The sequence below is a fragment of the Ambystoma mexicanum genome, assembly GCF_040938575.1.
Source record: "Ambystoma mexicanum isolate Mex_15411 chromosome 12 unlocalized genomic scaffold, UKY_AmexF1_1 Mex_chr12_unloc.1, whole genome shotgun sequence".
Classification (NCBI taxonomy): domain Eukaryota; kingdom Metazoa; phylum Chordata; class Amphibia; order Caudata; family Ambystomatidae; genus Ambystoma; species Ambystoma mexicanum.
In genome coordinates this window covers 11,454,290-11,470,874 of record NW_027182322.1, presented here as the reverse complement: position 1 = coordinate 11,470,874, position 16,585 = coordinate 11,454,290, and the positions used below count along the sequence as shown (strand labels likewise).

Genomic DNA, 16,585 nt, shown 5'->3' with positions numbered 1-16,585 from the left:
GGCGGGATTGAGTGGTGGAGTTTGTCTCACTCTGCTGGAGACTCCAGTGAGTTGCTGGAGGCTTGGCATGCCTGTGAGTCAGGACAATACACACATTCAATAAATAGGGTTGTTTTATCTTAAAAAACGAAGATGCCGTGAGCATCAAAGCCAAAATATATTCACATACAACATAACGTTCAACAGAAATACTTCATTTTAGGTGAATGATTACAGTATAATTTAAGAAAAACGTAGGTCCCACCGAGATTTGAACTCGGATCGCTGGATTCAGAGTCCAGAGTGCTAACCATTACACCATGGAACCTCCACGTAAGATAGGCCTGCAAACTTTCTTATGTAATAAAGCGAAATCATGACTGCTTGTATTTACGATAATATAATTATGTTAACTGTGTACACACTGAATATAGCTTTCAGAACGCCTATTAAACATTGTACTTACTGACTCTCTCACACTTGCTTTAATACGGTTTTCTAACGCATTGCCCTGCTAGATCTACGCGAAGCAGGCTTGTTCACGCTAACAGGCATTACTTTATAGAGGCGTTCATAAAATTTATAACGAAAAACCGCTCTTCGGGGAGACAGTGATCTGTTATAACGACAGCACGGTTTCTCACTACAAGATGGAGGCCTCCGTTGTCCCCGTGAGAGAGTACGGAATCGGAACTACAATGTGCGTGCCAAGTGGTTCTTAAAATGGCAGCCACACAATGTAGGCAAAGGTCAAAATAGGAAGCGGTGCTTGTACACTGGTAGTGATGCGGTGCCATTTATTGGGGCGTTTTAAAATATTCGAACGACGGGCTACTACGAGCATTATCAATTTAAAATATTATGGTAGGTACGAGGGTTGGTAGCATGCGCAACGACCGTTCGAACACGATAATGCTTTATTTTAAGTAAACTGTGTTTTTCTCCCTTCTGTAGAACACACAGTTTGAATAAAAATCAATGGGTCAACGTTCTTTCATTGTCTGCGTCGGACAGCACCACCGCTTCTCACAAGTATTGCTACCACCAAGTCAGAAGAATAAAACAAGCTGAATGCCCTTTCAAAACATGGCCAAAGCCAGCTGGCTGCCAATTCAAGAAAAATAGGCTGAATTTAGCCTCCCCAGAATGACATGGGGTATGTTGGCATGCGCGCGGCTATGTGAGGGTTGTAAATCCAATCGCAACACTGAAGGTAATGGAGGGCAGTCTATGACACATACAACGGTAAGCGTGTGAGTGGACTCTCAGAGTTGTCATGGCCATTTGCAGCTTTTCAGCATGCTTTGCGCATGTCCGTTTGACTTCCTTTCCTGTCTCCCAGTCTACGTAATTGTTCCCCATGGAAATGTGGTGCTCTGTTTCTTCAGCCGTAGTCTGGGTGTGTAAACTCAGAAGCAATGGGAAAAGAAAATGGTGAGACATAGAGAGCGTTCATTCTATGACCATATAGTATTAATTACCTATGCACTTGATTGCCGTTTCATTTATCACTTTTACTTATGCCTTTACATCGGTTTGCTCTCAGAAGCCCGGATAGCTCAGTCGGTAGAGCATCAGACTTTTAATCTGAGGGTCCAGGGTTCAAGTCCCTGTTCGGGCGGTCATTTTTTTTTTTTAATTGCCCGTTCTAATTTTCAGTTGAAATTGCATTTTAGCGACTATTTTCCTATATTTTAACCTCTTTTATAAGATCAGCTTTAATTATATTTTCTAATGTTCTTTTGCCACCCAGCGAAACGTGATTTAATGGAAACCGGTTTCCTCGTATAATTGTCCGTAGGGTGGCGCTGCAGAAAAATGAGAAGCACGATAATTTCGGCAATTTTCCCGTTTTTACAAACATTTTTAACAGGTGCACTCCGTACATCATGACAGAATTATTTTAAAATATGGTATTTATTTTTAACTAAGGATCAATTAGAATACAACGCAACAGACGTTATCAATATATTTTTATTATTAATTTCCTTAGCTTGGAATCATAGAAAAAAACTGAGCGTTCCCACTGATAATTTCAATTAGACTGTGGGCCTGTGGGTTTGGATGTGGAATGCTCTTTCCCATCACAGTTTTGCCATCAATGCACAACTGACGAAGGAGCCGCTTTGAAAATGTATGCGGAATGTATATGGGGAAGCTGGGAAGAGGAGGTCTTCTGGTTGGGCCTACGTAACCCCTTAGCCCAACTGAGGCCCATATTTCTGAGGGTTTCCATTTACTGAGTAAACTAATGCACACCTGTTTATTATGAAGCCAATTTTTTTAGTGTATGGTGACAGGTGTTCTTGTTCCGAGACAACACCACTGTTTTTGTTCATGAAAAGGCTGGGCCATGTTAACCTTGACAGGGGCCTAATGGAATTTTGGCTGCTTCTAGAGAATGGGACTCGTCATCCCTTAGTGACTGCAGGGAATGGAGTGCCCGGCACGGTCACCTGGAAGCCTGCCGTGAGCCAGTGGATTTTGCCATAGTGGCTGCAGGGTCTGTGCAATAGTTTATGTGGTGTCACGTGCCCCGCAAGACGGAGGTCACGTGACACGGAAGAAGAATAAAGATTTAACCGGAACTGGCGTCACGGCGCCAGTCCGGAGTTGTAAACCGATCACGGTGGTCGCGCCTCCTTTTGTGTGCTGGCGACTCTGCTGCGTTGTGCGCAGCGGCAGGGGCCCCGAAGAGGCCCGAACGTTACGAGCGGTGGGGGCCTGCCTCCAGATCAATCTGCCCCCGCTCGTAACACCACACTGGCGACGAAGCGGGATCGAACAGATATTTTTTTTTCTCCTCTCAATCCATTCCAGTGAGACCATACGACGACCCCACAACGTGCAGGAGCATCACACATGCCGATGAACAAGCTGTGCATCACACAGACCATTACTCCTGCGCGCCACAAGTCTACACAACCACTCCTATGACTCTTTTTATCTCCATGGGAAGCAGTGGAAGAAACTCAACAAGCTAACGCACTGTAAGCATCTCTTCCTCCAACACCCCCAGGCACCCCACATGCGGAGAACCAAGGGCACAAAACCCACCTCACCACAAGAGTTACGACGCCCTAAAACCAAGTAAGGAGTATATTGGCAAGGAAGAAGTGAAAGTACAATACAGCAAAGTGCGCTTTAGAACATGTCCAGCCCAAACACCAGCCCTACGAGAGCCAGCATAAGTTCGTCATCCAGGAGGAGCCTCACCCTGGACCCTCCAGACCCAACACAAACAACTTTTATGCCACCGTTCGACCCTTTTACCACTGGTGCAGCCATTAGGTGGGAGATCTGGCTACAACAATTTAAGATGCATCTAGATGCGAGAGACATTACCATAGCGAAAAAGAAGCGAATTTTCCTCCTACTCAACATTGGAGCAGCCACCCTACGCCTATTCAACGCTACCCCAAACCGTGGCAACGACAACAACTATGACGCAGCCAAAGCCGCACTTACGAATATGTTCAAACCTGACCTCAACCCAGAATACGAACGCTTTCATTTCTGCATGGCGAGGCAGCGCGAGAAAGAGACCGTGGACAAATTCCACGCTCGCCTTTGAGAAATGGCAGTAGGTTGCGAGTTCCCGGATGAGGAGTTCGCCATCCGTCTCCAGATCATCAACGGGATATCCTCAGAAAAACTAAGACGAGCCATCCTGTCCGAGAAAAATATCCGACTCTCTCGCATCCTAGAAATGGCACGCCTCCGTGAACAAACGGATGATCAAGTAGCGATCATGGAGGCTGCGATCCAAAGACTGCCGCTAGACAACCCCAAACCCACGGAGGATGTTGCAGCCATTTCCAAGCACCAGAGCAATTGCATGAAACAAGGCCAAATGCCCACCACAACACAAGGGCAAGACAGAAACTGCAAATGGTGTGGAGGCCCATGGCACAAAGGTGATTCGTGCCCGGCATGGGGTTCCACATGTAGAAAATGCAATCGCCTTAACCACTACACTGCAGTTTGTTTGAACCCACCGAACAAAAATGACACAACACAACAGCCCTCGCAAGATCGCAGAAAAAAGTTCGCGCCTAGAGAATTCTCCCGCCAACAAGAACGGAAAGGTAAAGCTAGAGCTGTCGACGACCTCCAAAGATCCCCGGACACGAGCAGCAGCGACAACAGCGATGACGACTCGTCCCCAGATAGGAGAGACAAACCTAGACGGAAAAAAGGAAGTAAACGGATACACAGAGTACACCTGATCTCAGCAATCGAACCACATCGGGCACGAAAAAGGAAAAGACCATCGTGCACAGTTCTTTCCAACGGAGCACCCCTGAAGGTAGTCATCGACACCGGCGCAACCGTGAACGTCATGCCGGTGACGGCATTCAACAAACTCCGCCCGAAACCCACGCTCCAGAGGAAAAAAGTTCAGCTATATGCCTACAGAAGCAAGAAACCATTGCCCGTACAAGGATCGTTCAAGTCGGACTTTGCCCACAAAAACACTAACTACAGAGGGCGCATCTACGTAGTAGACTCCGGCTGCGAAACGCTGATGAGCTGCAGGACAGCAGAAAAGCTAGAGCTGATCCACTTCGCCTTCGGGCTCCAACAGGACAATCTTGACAACCTGCTAGAAAAACACAAGAAATTGTTCCAAGGCATCGGGTGTCTGAAAGGGCGAACCATCAAGCTCCACCTAGACCCCACCATTGAACCTAAGGCAGTAAGGCATCGTCGAATCCCGTTCCACTTGAGAGGAGCCATGGAAAAAGAACTAACTAAGCTAGAGGAAGAAGGAATCATTGAAAGAACGTCAGGACCCACCCCGTGGGTCTCGCCCATGGTAGTGGCCCAAAAGCCCAAACAACCAGACGCGGTAAGAATTTGTATCGACATGAGGCTTCCCAACGCAGCCATTGGGAGAGAACGTCATGTAACACCCACGATAGACAAGCTCATCGTAGACCTCACAGGAGCTACAGTCTTCAGCAAACTCGACCTCAGATCAGCCTACCACCAACTGAGACTGTCCAGAGAGTCGAGATATATCACCACATTCTCCTCTCACCTTGGCCTGATAAGGTACAAACGACTCAACTTCGGAATATCATCTGCCGCAGAAGTGTTCCAGCACGAAATCCACAAAGTTATCACAGGGTTAGAAGGCACTACCAATATCAGTGACGATATCCTTGTATACGCATCGAACAAAAGAGATCACCACAAACGACTGGAAGCGGTCCTAACAAGGTTGGAAGAAGCGGGCCTGACACATAACGCAGAAAAATGTGAGTTCAACAAAGAAGAGATATGCTTCTTCGGATACATCTTCAGCGCCAAGGGCGTGTCCCCGGACCCATCCAAAGTACAAGATATAAAAGACACCAAAGCACCCCAATCAGCCTCCGAAGTTAGAAGCTTCATGGGAATGGCGACGTATTGTGCACGTTTCATCCCCGACCTCGCCAGCACAGCAAGCCCACTCAGAGAACTAAAGAAGAAAGACCAAAAGTGGGAATGGACCGAAACTCACCAGCAGGCGTTCCAACAAATTAAAGACACCCTCTCCACGTCCACCACCATGGCGTTCTTCAACACCGAGAGGCAAACCGAACTTCTGGTCGACGCCAGCCCTGTCGGCCTCGGAGCAGTCTTAACCCAAACCGACAACGAAGGAAACGTGTTTCCCGTTGCATTTGCCAGCAGAGCTCTTACAAAACCTGAACAAAACTATGCACACATAGAAAAGGAAGCCCTGGCCATTCTATGGAGATGCCGACACTTCAAAGTGTACCTGCTAGGCAAACAAGCAAAAGTCCTCACAGATCACAAACCGCTGATCCCAATATTCCGGGGGTCTGCTCCTCACCCACCAGCGCGCATCGAGAAATGGATGCTGCAGTTGCAACCCTATAATATCGAGGTTGAATATCGGCCAGGAACAGACAACCCGGCGGACTACTTATCCTGCCACCCGCGGCCTGCCACCAACAGGGAGCGGCGTCAAGCAAAAGAAACCGACGAACACGTGTGCCACATAGTCACCTGCGCAAGGCCATGAGCCCTGACCCTGCACGAAGTAACCACCGAAACGGAAGCAGACACCATCCTACAACATACCACTACTACCGTCCGATCCGGAAACTGGAAGACCTTTCTCACGTCAATGGCCCAGCGCACTGCGCCAGCCCAAGTCAAACTCAGAGCCCTGTTTGGGATTCGACATGAACTCTTGGTAGCCCCAGAAGGTGTCCTACTCAAAGGACACAGAATCGTACTGCCTGAGTCACTAGAAGAAAGAGCTCTCCTCCTAGCACACAGCGGACACCAAGGTATTTTTAAAACCAACGCCTATCTGAAGTCCAGAATGTGGATGTCGAACATACAACAAAGGGTGGTAGAGTTAGTAGAAGCCTGCGCAGCCTGCCAAGCATCCAGGAGACCAGAAAACCCCGAACCCATCAGCAGTGCCCCCAAGAAGCTGCAAACGCTGGGACGCTGTCAGCATGGACCACTGCACAATTGCTGGTGAAGGATATCTCCTCGTAGTGATCGACGAGTTTAGCTGATACCCGGAAGTGGAACACGTAACATCCACCAATGCAGAGACCACCATCCTCACACTGGAAAAGATATTTGCCACACACGGGATACCGAGAAAAGTGAAAAGTGACAACAGACCATCATTCACCAGTCAAGAATTACGCGAGTATTTCAAAGAGGTAAGTGTCAAACACCAGCGAATCACCCCGAGGTGGCCCCAAGCAAATGGAGACGCCGAAAGGTTCATGGGGTCACTCAACAAAGTCATCAGGATCGCCAAAGAACAAGGACGCCCATGGCTGAAAACAGTTTACCGGTTCCTGAGAACACACAGACAAACCCCACATTCCTCCACAGGTATCAGCCCGGCGGCCCTCATGCTAGGCGTACCCATACAGGCAAAACTACCCATACACCCCCAATGGATAGCACCGGAACCAGACATCCCTGCCAAGGACGCCATGCGGCGGAAGCGAAATGAGCAAGAAAGCATCGCCATGCGAGCCTGTCACAGAGAGCTGATACCAGGAGACACCGTCATCGTCAAGAACCGCGCCCCACAAAAAAAGATGTCCCTCAACTTCGAACTCCAACCATGGACAGTGAGCACCACAAACCACAGCATGGTCACAGCCACCCGAGGAGGGGAGACGGTGACGAGGAACGTATTTCACTTCAGGAAAGTACCCCCAGAACTGTGGGAAGAACGACCGATGTCTCCTAGAGAAGAAGTAGAAGCACCGCCCTCGCCCCCTGACCAAATGGCGCCAAGAAACACAGCCATTCTAGGAACATCAGACAGTTCACACCAGCGAACAGGGGGAGACGAGGCCGAGACTCCCAAGGCAGACGCGCCAGAGAATAAGAGCACACGGTATCATCTGAGGGAGAAGCCCAAACCGTCGTCCCGCCTCAAAGGATACGTGGTGGACAGAATAAGCCAGCCAAAATCACACCGAGACGAACCCTGAATGCAACCGCAAGTTTGACCATAATGTTAAGTACCAGTTAAGATGTATGTTTGTTGACAGCCGTGCAAACACCTCCAATTTGGGGAGGAATGTGGTGTCACGTGCCCCGCAAGACGGAGGTCACGTGACGCGGAAGAAGAATAAAGATTTAACCGGAACTGGCGTCACGGCGCCAGTCCGGAGTTGTAAAACGATCACGGTGGTCACGTCTCCTTTTGTGTGCTGGCGACTCTGCTGCGTTGTGCGCAGTGGCAGGGGCCCCGAAGAGGCCCGAACGTTACGAGCGGTGGGGGCCTGCCTCCAGATCAATCTGCCCCCACTCGTAACACCACAGTTTACATCCGTTCTTCGTGCCCAGGAAGAGGGTAGCTCTCAATGTCTAACCGGATATGGGTGAGAGCTTGGAGGATGTCTGCAGCCTCTACCTGTAGCGTCAATGTATGCACACAATAGAGAGTTGAGCGACCAGTGTTGCCCTTCTGGGAAGCAGAGCAATCTATGGACTGGTGGGAAGCTCAGGCATTCTGTGGTGGACCGCATGAGCGTAGAGAGTGTCACATTGCAGTGTGGAGGATAACCCATTGTTCCGGCCCCTAGGGAGTGTAGTGTCATGCTCTGGGGGCGCCAGAGAGCACCTGTCTGGACCAAGAGTACTGCAATCATGCAGTACGAGAAACAGCAGGGGGCCCCCTGCTAGAGTCGGGATCACTGACACTGGGATCACTTAGTGCACTGACTCCTTGGGGCTGTGATCACACAGGCCGAGGATCCGACACATGCCATGAGCACACGGCTAGCACACCATAGAAAAGGACACAGACACATTGTTGCCACTTTCTGGGTCTTCTGCTGCACTGCCTGCATGCGTGCACAGAGGCCCCTTTTATTAACTTGTTCTCTTAAAAGTCAACACAACCCAGTTAAAGGGGCCACACCACACTCCTCCTTTACCATAACCAAACAAAAACAACAGCAACTTTTGTCCTCTAACGGAGTCCCCCACCTTTGGTGCATTCCAGTTCGCACACCAGTACTATGAACCACATACCTAAACACAGCAAACTTTGGTGTTTTCCAGTCCGCACACCCACACAATTAACTTTTTCATTGATCCAAAAACCCACCTGGACTATGGCGATCCTATATGCCTGGATCAAACTGTTCATCTTGGGGAACCATGCTCAGGTACTCCCGCATTTGCTGGAGACGCCCCTGGTCTCTGCGTCCTCTCTGTGGCTCTGCCAGCTGGACCACAGCTGTCCTGGACAGTTTCCTTCCCATTGCCTGTCTCATGTTTCCTTTGAGGTACTCCCTGATGCTGGTGCCACTGGGCTGGCTGGTGATGGGGCTGGGCAGACCCTTGCAAAATCGTCTTCTTTCCAGCACCTCCCACACCTATGTTCTTTGGCTGGGCACTTGTGGGCATGCAGCAGACCCCATCCCATCTCCTTTCGTGGCCACTCCCCTTTTCTTGCCGGCTTACTCCCTTGCCACGACACACACCTCCTCCAATTTCACCCGTTACATGGGTGCTTCCAGCTAGAACTGCTGCCTGGAGATGTCCATTGCAGGTGTGGGTACCTCCGCTAGCTCCTGGGCTTATTGCAATTCCAGGATTCTTTCCAAGGTTAACCCTGGCTCCCTGAGGACCTGCTTCCACAACTTGACCGAGCTGCAGCCATATATTATCTGAGCCCTGAACTCATCACCCTCGAAGTTGGCCAAAGTGCAGGAGATTGCGCTGTTCCAAAGTTTGCCATGAAATGCATCTAAGCTCTCCCCTTCTTCTTGTCTCGCACCTCTCCTCCTGAACCATTCATAGTGACGGTTGATCATGGGCATGAAGTATTTGTTCAGCGTGGCAATGGCGGCGGCAGCGGCGGCATATGTTTGATCCACACTTCTCCAGATCGTCAAGAGAGGGCAGGATCCCTCTCTCACCATCAGAACCGATGCCTCGCCTCTGGAGAAGCGAGCTTCATTTTCAGCAAACACCTCTCTGGTGAGAGCCAGAATCGCCCATGCCCCTGGGTTTATAACACCCATTTAATCTGCCTTTTTAATATAGCTGCGTGTGCCTTGAGCACACCGTTGTGCAGCATTCTCGACTGCCATTGTGTGGAGACATGTGGATACAGTATCCTCGATATTCTTTGTAATGGCTGCAGCCCCGTTAGCCCCATTCTGTGTGGCTTGCCCATCCTGCTATATCCGTCGCCCTGATTGGTTGATCTTCTCTACTTCCTCCGATCAGTGGAACCGAAAGGCGGAAGCCGGCCGCACAGCTCAAGGGCCGTAGTGTAAGGGTCTGTCTGTGCCTGTCTGTGCCTGTCTGTGCCTGTCTGTGCCTGTCTGTGCCTGTCTGTGCCTGTCTGTGCCTGTCAGTGGCAGACGTGGTCAGTGGTCTGGTTCCACTACCACCAAACACGTAAGTCACAACCCAATATTGGTTCCATGATGTTGCCTCCTAAATCTCCTCGCCTGGATTTGCACGTACCGCTATCTCGCCACTTACGGCATACAATTGGCTGCATCGTAAGGCGAACACCCTCCCTAATAGTGTCTCAAGGCTGCTATATGTTTAAAGCTGTATCCAAACACGTACTACCCATCAGCTGGTTGGTTATGTCTCCTCTTCTGCACTCTTACGCCGACTTAACCTCTACTGTTGCTAAGGTCGCATTTCACCACAGAAAACTCCTATTACTGCTCTGAGTGTCCAGCATCTTTTCCCCACCTACACGTTCGCACCCCACCTCTGTTACAACCTCCTGGCTCGCCTCTACGCCACCCTCCATGCTCATCCTTCCTGCACCATCATCCTGGCGCAATCAAGTCTTTATACGTGGCACACACTCAGACTCGCTCAAGTCTGTCCGTTGCACCTTTGCACAGCTGCTACAATAACACCCTACCCATGTTATGAAATATTGATTCTGGCGCCCTGCCCATGTTAGCAAAATACTGATTGTTGCACCCTGCCCATGTTATGAAATACTGATTGTGGCACCCTGCCCATGTTAGCAAAATATTGTTGCGCTGCTCCAATTACTGTGCTCTACTCACAGTTCAGCTAGCCTCAGCGCATGGTCTGGCCCTTGATTCTTGGTTACAGTGAATGTGCACTATATTATGGTCCCGTCCTTTAAACAAATGCGCCTTGAGCCATTGTTTCTGTGAATGCCCACTGATCACTGTCATAGAATACCCAATGATCACAGGTCCTTAGCGTTTATAAATCCCCGCTGAACACTGTCCACACTATAGTAAATGCCTACTGAGCATTGCAACTGAATGCCTATGTTTATTGGTCCTAGGCCTCTATGATAACCCATTAACACTGATACTATGCTTGTGTGAACAGCCCGTGAATACTGTTACCATGCTTCTCTGAACATACATGTTATATTGGTCCGACAGCACAGTAAATTCCTATTGAACATTGCTAATGAATACTAATGATTAATTGAATGCCTACTCTGATCCTATTGATGCTCATCTAAAAACTGGTCCTAAGCCTCTGTTAACGTGCATTGAGCACCATGAACTCCCCAAAGGCAGACCCCTCACACCCTGCTCGTCGCAACACGCGCCTTCGAACACGGACGCACACAACACGACCCATGAGCACTTCCTGCTGCAACCTTAGGCTATGCTCCAGGGACATGGACTACAAAGCAAAAGTCCTCCACACAGTTAAACCTCACCTCCAGAGCTCACCCAAGCCACAGGCCCCCACACTGCCTGCCCCTCCTGATCCCTCTACGTTGAACAAGTCTTCCCTCCCTATGACCCGCAGGCAGGAAACTGCTATCACAGCCACATGCCATGCTGCCACTGAAACACATCTAAATTGCGCCCTCATCAACGCCCGATCCATCCCTGCTCATGCAGCAGCCCTAAATGATTTCATCACTGCCCACCACCTAGACCTATGTGCTGTGACCGAGACCTGCCTTCAGAAGGCATCTGGCTCAGCTCTGACAATAGCACACCCCTTGGGCTATACCATATTCCACCAGGACCGCCCTCTCACTAAAGGAGGCGGAGTGGCAATCATAGCCAAAGACTCCACTGCTATCTGAAAAATAGACCACACTAACTCCTGCAACTACGATCTCCTATCCCTAAAAATTGCCACCTCACACAACTGCACCATCACATTTCACATTGTATATCGCCCACCAGGCTCTCTAGCTGACTTCCACTCCTCGATCACGCATATTGTCTCAGATAATCTTAAAAATTAAGAATCTTAAAATCTTAATCTAAGGCCATCCTTGCAGGTGATCTAAACCTAGGGCTTCACGACCCCCAAAGACACTCTGGCCAAAAACCTGGCTAAAGCATTAGAAACTCTAGGCTTCTCACACCATCACCAACCCCACCCACAACCAGGGCTGCACCATCGACTGGTTAGCCCACCACAACTATGCTCCGGATGTCACAGCCAACCTCCCTCTTCCATGGACAGACCACCACCTCATCCTCTTCACACTCTCCACACCGAAGGTCCATAGAGCCACCACCTTACCTATCCTTCGGCATCCACTAGAAGTGTACGCCTCCTCACTAGGGAAAGGTTAGCACCTTATCTCAAGGTCCCAGCCCTTGAGGAGCCAATTTTTCCAAAGATCTGGTTCTCTCCCTCAACACCGTTCTAGCTGAAGCCATTGATGCAATTGCACCCTTAAAGGTCCGCAAAGTCAAACATACTAAAAACTCTAACAACTGGTTTACTCCTGAACTCTCAGCTCTACGCACCAAAAAGCAGGCAGTCCTATCTAAATGGCAAGCCAGCCAACTTGCACTAGACAAACTTGAGTTTAACAAACTGTCTAATGAATATAAAAAATCTATTGTCCTTGCCAAAGCTAACTCATTCAACAACAGAATAGTCAATGCCAAGTCCAACTGTAAAGACATTTTCTCCATCTTTAGAGAGCTAAAAAACCCTGCTCTCCCCCCACCCCCACTAGCCATACTAAAGAATGAAGCATGGTGTGCTGACATACAAGCAGCTATGCTCTGCAAGCTTGACACTCTGCAGAACAAAATCAGAGCAAATCAACTTAACCCACTCCTCTCCAATACGACTCAATCACCCCCATCCAAACAGCAGACTACTACCAACTTCTCGTTCAGAGACAGCAATGAGATAGTAGTCACTGCCATCATGAAGAACATCAAACCATCCACGTGCAAAGGGGACATCTGCCCTGCATCCCTCTTCAAGGAATGCACAGACCTGCTCACACCGTTCATCACAGCGTTCATCAATGCCTCTTTTGCATCAGGATCGGTTCCTCCTAGCCTAAAAGAAGCCTGGAGTGAGGCTGAGCCGGGGCCCTGCCGGTCCCACCACTTCACGACGGGTCATTGTCCAGCCGCGATGGGAGATGAGCCTGCCGTCATGAAGTCAGGCAACTGTGACTGACAGAAGTGCAGGGCAGTCACAGCTTTGCTCAAACCAGTTTACACTAAGCTGTGGCTGGCCGGCACTAGTGTTAGTCACAGCTCAGGAAACGCACAGCGTCCCCACCATTAACACCCTTTTGTCTCCAATCCCTGTTGTCCCTGTTACAGTGCAAGGCTGGGAGTAAGAATTCCGTTTCAGCCTTGCACTGTAACAGGGACAACAGGAGTGGAGACAAAAGGGTGGTAATGTTTGACCCATTAACCCCATGGCACATTAGCTTCTGAAAGCATTCACTTCACGGAACCGAGATTCAATGGTTGACACACCCAACAATCGAAGAGGGGGATAAATATGGGGGACATTATCTGTTGATCTGAGATCAGACCTATGTGAACGCACATACTACACCAACTTGGCTACCTTGAAAGAAACAATGGAAAGGCGGGGGCTGGGCAGTAAGTACTGGCATAGCTAGCGGTGGTAGAAGAGGGGAGAAAGGTTCTTCTTGCTGCCAGTCCATCGCTCCCTCACTGCTTCTCCACCTCGTATTTGCTTTGTTTTAATTTCCCTAAAACCCTCTTCACCATGCTGCTGACTCATCTGAGGGCTAGGGGGCCAGGCTGGAGAAATGTTCTACATACAGCCAGTTATAGCGCTTTTACTCACGGATCTTGAATGTTTTAGCTTGTTTAGTGTTTTTTCTTATTTTTTATACTATCCGCATTTTCTTACTTAAACTGTTTACATATTTTACTGTTAATTCATGTTTGCAGTACATTTTCTTAGGTTTTGCTGTTTCTGGTGCCCCCGAAAACCCTGTGAATCAATGAGGGGATTTGTTGCTCTCTGCTTGGACCTCTTGGCAAATCGCAACAGGCAAGTTTCTGCCTGTTCCTAAGAATGACTACTGTATTCCCCTGCCCATGGCCCTGTACTGTGATCTTATAAAGCACAGCATGCACCTTTTGAGCAGCCTCTTGGTGCTAGGTTCTGTTAGAGGAATGAGGAAAGTTATTGGCAGGCAGTGCTTTAAGTGGGCCAGGGCCTGCCGGGGCTGGGCCCAGGCAGTCTCCAAAAAGTGGAGCTGAGCCGAGGCCTTGCCGGGGCCCCCAGTGCCACCATGCCACAGCGGGACATTATCCCGCCTAGCCGCAATGGGACATTAGCCCGCGGCACTGCCATTAAAAGACAGCTGGAGTGGATTCCGGAATGTTGGCCAAGGTGACAGCAGCTTGAACCTGCAGCTCCTGATCCCCTCCCTGAAGCTATTTCATGATTGATAATTAATTCTAAAAAGAAAATTCATGAACCAGAAAACCCTACTTCCAAGAAACCGAAACAATTGATGGAGATGGGAGAGGATAATCCTAGCAGCCAGGACATCTATAAACTCCTGAAGCAGGTGTCCCTGGATATGGTTGAGGTTAAAACTACCTTGGCTGAATTGAACTCTAAGGTGTGTCATTTGGATGGCAGAGTGGAGGAGTTGGAAAGGAAATCACTCTCAATGACCTCAGAGATGGCAGGGAGCTACAGGGCCTATAACAATTTGAAGAAGGACCTTCATGTTGAAAAAGACCGAAGACTGGAAATGGACTTTAAACTGCGAAAGAGAAATGTCAGACTGGTTGGAGTGGAGGAAGACCCTGGAGCTGAGTCCCTGATTTCAGTAGTTACTGGGATCTTCAAGGATTGCTTTGGCCTGCTGTTGATTAAGGAAGATGATATTGATCATATTTATAGGATTGGTAATCAGCCGGGGTCTAGGCCTAGACACATAATGGTGGTTTTTGTTTTGGCCAGGAAGAAGGAAGGTCTGCTGCTTGCTGCTAGATCAAAAGGATCTGCCTATTACAGAGAAAAACCTATATTTGTGTTTCCAGATTACCCTAAAGAAGTCATGGTGGTTAGAAAGAGCTTTAAGGGGGTGAAAGACTTGGCAAAATCCCTGAAGGTGAAGTCCTTTTTGAACAAATATAATGCATTGACTTTGATGTTGCCGGAGGGTGAGAAAATAACTTCTGACCCAAAAGAAGCTTTGTCTTGGCTGGAGGCTCTTAGGGATAACTCTGCCACGATTGCTGATTGATTTGACATTGATGCATATTAGTGCCCCCCCTTTTTTTTCGTGACATGTATGTTTTTAAATGTAATGTTTTTTTTTTTTTTACATTGGATTGCATGCAAGAAAATGGCGCCGGATGTTGATTTCAGTTGCAGGCTTTGAATTCGCTACTACGTTCGATGGTGCCTGTTCGTTCATTCATGAAGATTCGTATCGTTCAAAAGAGATAAGAAGGTAAAGAAAAGGACCCGCATTATGACACGTTGATGCCGTGTGACGCGTATCACTCCTATTCATTACGCATCGTGTCACGTATCAGGGAAGGGTGTAAGAGAAGTCGCGTTTCGTGTTCCGGCTCTCCTCCTCCCACCTGCGGATGGCTGTGCTGCGGTTCGCTTGAGTCGGGGTTGGCTGACCTCGGCAGGATGATTTATCTGCCGAATGCAGACGAATTTCGAAGGTATGTGTCTCCGGAGGTGGCGGTGATGGTCTGCCTTGACTTCATGATGTGTGCTGCATGAGGACGGCTTTTCTGACTTGCCCGGCCTTGCGGCCGGCCTCCCGTACCTCCCGCCTCTACAGTGAGGATTGAGGGGCTGCTGGGTCTCTGGTGCCGCTCCCCCACCATGGCATTGGAGCTTACGGATCACGCAGACACACAGGCGCTCAGGAGAGTGTGTTTCCCAAGGTCATGGGGCACACCAGTGCAGTCGCACCGCTTTGTAACACGGATTGATGAACGAATTGTAGGTGCAGTGGGATATGTGGGTGGGATTCGATGCTCTCCTGTCAAATTTATGGCAAACACAGTGACTTGGGGAAGGATTGTCTCTTTTAGTGGAATGCACATATGTACACTATTGCAGAAGGTACTTCGGAGTGTCCGGTGTGTGTTCCTGATTCTGTGGCAAAAAGCCCTCAATGTGACTTTGGGATATATACTGGTGGTCTGTACTGTGGTCCTGTGCCTTGCTACTGATCGGGGGTTTTGCAGCAGATACGTGGCTACAGCAGACGATTTTTATTCTGTGCAGTAGACTTATGTCATTTGTAGACATACTCATACTTAAGTGGAGTTTTTATGAACGTGTACCGCTGCCCTTTCACCTGTTTACACACCATGCCCCCCTTTCACGTTCATATGGTCTGGCCAGTGTGGGTAAATGCATGCACGGAATGACGAATTTGTGGATCTTTAAAATGCCATAGGATCTGGCATGCTTCTGCTATGGACTAAAATTGATACCAGCATTTCTTACGCACTGTCATATGCTTTCTTATGCATTCCAAACATGGTATTGGACGCATTAAGGAAATTGTGACAGCGTCATATGGGAGTCCTTGTAACCACTGTTCAGCCCATGGGGGGGGAAGGTGGGGGCAGCTACATCCATGCACTCCCAAGGCCGGTGATACTAGTTGTTCTGCTGTAGTACAGTTGCCAACAGACATTGGGCACATATTACCAACTATGTTTGTGTGCCAGCTTCTCTTTTTTGACACTTGTACAATGACCCTTGAGTTAGGAATCCTTCTGCAGGGCTGCTCTGCAGTGATTGGTAAAGGGTAGTTGTGGCTGATTCTTTACCATCAGATATGGGATGGCAACATAATGATTGGTATTGAAGGAGT

At 48.9% G+C, this 16,585-nt stretch overlaps 1 long non-coding RNA gene and 2 other non-coding genes across 3 annotated transcripts in view; 2 read left to right on the top strand and 1 right to left on the bottom strand.

The window, feature by feature from the left end:
- Window positions 1–235: 235 nt before the first annotated feature.
- Window positions 236–307, bottom strand: TRNAQ-CUG (transfer RNA glutamine (anticodon CUG)). Its single transcript has one exon. It is a non-coding gene; the product is annotated as a tRNA-Gln (tRNA).
- Window positions 308–762: 455 nt separating this feature from the next.
- Window positions 763–16,585, top strand: part of LOC138529510 (uncharacterized) — a 345,150-nt gene continuing 329,327 nt past the window's right edge. Inside the window, exons 1-2 of the long non-coding RNA XR_011284836.1 lie at window positions 763–843; window positions 934–1,224. This is a non-coding gene — a long non-coding RNA (uncharacterized lncRNA). The remainder of the gene's footprint in view (window positions 844–933; window positions 1,225–16,585) is intronic.
- TRNAK-UUU (transfer RNA lysine (anticodon UUU)) lies at window positions 1,528–1,600 on the top strand. Its single transcript has one exon. It is a non-coding gene; the product is annotated as a tRNA-Lys (tRNA).